The following is a 3,841-nucleotide window of genomic DNA, read 5'->3' as shown; positions in this document are numbered from 1 at the left end:
CTGTTTAGGATCTGGAGCACAAATTATTACATACAGTGGAAACAGATTTTGATAGGTGATTAGGCAGTTGAGCAGAGCAAGAAATGGACACAGAAAATGCCACCCTTTCCCTGCCAATTCTTGTACAAGAGCCTACTGCACACTCACTGTCAGTTAATACGGCCAGTGTCTGTTTTGAAATAATGTGTTCTAAAGGAGAGATGTGTGGAAAAGGAAGGAGAAAATATCTTCCAAGGTTTAAACTTGATACAAGCAAGGGATAGTGGATACTTAGGGGACAATGATATAATGGATACAGTAGGGACAAGTCTATCACCAGGCTTTATTTTTCTCTTACAAAATTATTGAGGTTAGCTCAAACACACCTCACAAATCCATAGGGTAGGGGGAATGTTGCAGACAGCACATTCCTTTTCTCTTGAATAACAGAAGTATTTTAAAGTTCACCCACTATTAATCTTAACTTAGCTTAACACTTTATTGAACCTTATACACAGACTCTCATTTAAACAACAACAAAATATAAGGTCAAATAAACAAGTATATAAATGGGGGGGGGGGTGCAGAAGTCATAGACAATATTACTAGTTGAAAGTAGCAAACACATAAAAAAGATCAACAGCCCAGCTATAAAAAATGAAGCATCAGTGATTTTCAAGGTGAGAAAAGCTAAGTTGTGATACATCAGTTGTGGAATATTTGAGCATAAACACGGTGTAAAGACAAAGTACTAGCTAAAAAATGATTCATCTGATAACTTCCACATTTTGCAATGAACATTAGCATTAATTAATATGGGTTGGACTATAGTGACATAATTATTTTAAATTATTGCTAATCTAAATGATTTTATACGTAATAAGTTTAAGCCCTTGATAAACCAAAAGGATCTTGCATGACTCTCTTATTAACTGAACCCACTTTTGGACTGCCTGAAGGAGCATTCAGCTTTTATTTTTAAAGGGGAAATGAAGAATCCTAAAGTTTCTAGACTTTCTGCTTACCATACAGGTTTGAAAAAATAAAGGTATAGCAGCCACTGCATATTAATCATGAGCAGGGATCCTGGTTTCTTTTGATTAAAAAAAAAAAGCCCCAATTTTTGGATTAAAAAAGTAACCCCAAATCCACATTTTTCCATGATAAAAATGCAACACCACTATATATATAAAATGGCATTTCATTTTAATCATGAGAAAATGTGGATTTGGGATTACTTTTTTTAATCCAAAAATTGGGGATTGTTTTGAATCAGAGAAAACCAGGATCCCTAATCATGAGAACTGAAAGAAACAAAGAGGTGGGCTCCACTAATGCAGGGGGAAACTGATGGAATCTAAAGATCTCTTAAATACATTTATTTTTATGCACAATATTTATGCAGAATTAGAAATGTTAGTAAGTTAGTATGTCAAGACTCACTTTATTCATTCCCTTATCCTTAAACCAGACCACTACCTGTTGGTTTCATGTCTGCAGATAATAATTTGTTAGGGTTGGGATAGCAAAAAATATTGTAGTAAAGGCTTTGTTACACATTAATTTTAGTAGCTCCTGGGGCACTTAACCCCTGGATTGTCTACACATTAACAGCTGAAACTAGTTTTAAGCACATTTTAGGTGACTTAATGTTATACCACTACTAGGCAGATTTCTGTCTGATCCATGTTATCCAGTTCATGTTTGTTTAATGTGTAGCTACACCGGACAGATAAGAGGCCCACATTGCAGTCCTCCAGCATCTAAGGATGCAGTGTCCCCTCCCCCATCTTCCTGTTAAAAAAACTTTCCACCCTCATAACTCTACGGCTCAATGAGTTGCACCAAGCCAATTCCCCCTTCCATCTCTAGGGATGTAACTTCTCCATGTACAGGGGTGTAAACCCATGCAATCAGCTTTCAGAATACATGCCAACTAGCCAGGTCACAGGGCATGGATAAATCTGGGAGTGGACAAGTCTGGTAGTGGGGTCTAGGTGGGGTGAAAGGGCCTATATTGAGACCCCGAGATCTGGGGATTCCATCCCAAAGCAAGGGCAGTAGTTCCCTCCAAAGCACCTTCTCTCACCACTTCCACCTCTCAACCACCCCATGAAGCATGACGAGCACCCTCCACACTCCAATCCCAATCCCAATCCCAGTCTATTAAAACAGGAGATCTTCTTTAATTTACTTCCTCTTTATTAATTTTTTCTTTACTGCTTTTTATTTATCCTTCAGTGGCTGACTTCATAGATTTCATAGACATTAGGGCTGGAAGGGACCTCGGGAGATCATTGAGTCCAGCCCCCTGCCCAAAGGGCAGGAAGTCAGCTGGGGTCATAGGATCCCAGCAAGATAAGCATCCAATTTACTCTTGAAGGTGTTCAGTGTAGGTGCTTGAACCACCTCCTGTGGCAGACTGTTCCAGACCTTGGGGGCTCGGACAGTAAAGAAATTCTTCCTTATGTCCAGCCTGAAACGGTCTTGCAGGAGTTTGTGACCGTTTGACCTCGTCATCCCTTGGGGCTCTCTGGTGAACAGACGTTCCCCCAGATCCTGGTGGTCACCCCTGATAAACTTATAGGAGGCCATCAGATCACCCCTGAGCCTGCGCTTTTCCAGAAGCCTGCGACTTCTTTCATTTCCATTTCACCACCCATCCCCTATCCCCTATCCTGTCCACCTCCCATTTCATTGCCCACCATTGTCGCATTAACTTTCTGACTCCCAGCTTCATGTTCCTGTCCTCTCCCCGTAACCCATCCCTCACACCCCCGCACCTAGACTGAAGCCTGTCCTGGCTCACCTGTCACAGGCCAGCTGGACACTGTGAGTATATCAGTTTAGTTGCAGACTGACTGAGCACTGCAACTTTATTAGACATTGGGCTTTTTGGTTTGGGATTGAGGAGGTGATGTTGGGAAGGAAAGCAATGACAAGTTTCACTTATAAAAAAGAATAAATTTTACTTATAACAACAAAAGATATAGTTTGCACATATGACAGTTAGTAAAAAGGTTAAGCTAATAAACAGACAACATAACAAGTTAAAATTGACAGTGATAATAACACACACAAAGACATTAACCAAGAGTTCCCACTTGCTTAGCAACTTATTGATAGTCCCTCAGTTAGACGATACACGTCAAATTGATTCAGTGAAGTCAGACATCTCTGATTCACGCTGTCGTAGGGAAAACCAGGGGGACAGTCCCTTAGTCAGGATCTGGTCCTCGCTCTCACAGGAAGTAAGAGAGATCTGTGAGGCATGGGATAGCAACAACCATTCTGTTCTGTCCTTCCCTGAGGGTTATTTAACGTGTGTATTATTTTATATCCTGTCTATGCTACTTTTTGATTATATAGCCATTCATAGTGTTACTTTATAGCTGTTATCCTATAGAGTTAAAAGGTGCTAGAAATCGTTACAATAAGTTACTGCCCAAGCTTGGGTTTAGCCAATAAGCAAATCACAGGACATCACTTTGGGGCTGAGATTAACATGTCCCCACCTAAATTCAGCCCACTATGTTAAGTATACCTTGTGATTACATTCGTTAATTTTTACTGACTGTCACGGAGTCACATGGGTGCCCCGTGAGTGTGAGGGTGATTGGCAGAGTTGTCAATCACCCAGGCAGCTCAGGTGCCTGGTTGCCAGGGCAACCAGGTGGTCACATGGCCGGAAGAGGGCAGGGCCAGGCCTTTATAACCAGCTGAGGCTGGAGCTGGAAAGACAGTTCCCTCCTGGCTGCCGTAGGAGCAAGAGCTCTGCGGCTGAGCTGAGTGGCCTGAGTTAGTGGTTGCTGCTTTACCACACTAACCGGCTGCGATGATGCGGGGAACAAGATCACCCTGA

The sequence above is a fragment of the Crocodylus porosus genome, unplaced genomic scaffold, assembly GCF_001723895.1.
Source record: "Crocodylus porosus isolate Cpor-Errol unplaced genomic scaffold, CroPor_comp1, whole genome shotgun sequence".
In the NCBI taxonomy this organism is placed as follows: domain Eukaryota; kingdom Metazoa; phylum Chordata; order Crocodylia; family Crocodylidae; genus Crocodylus; species Crocodylus porosus.
Note: the sequence above shows the minus strand (reverse complement) of the source record.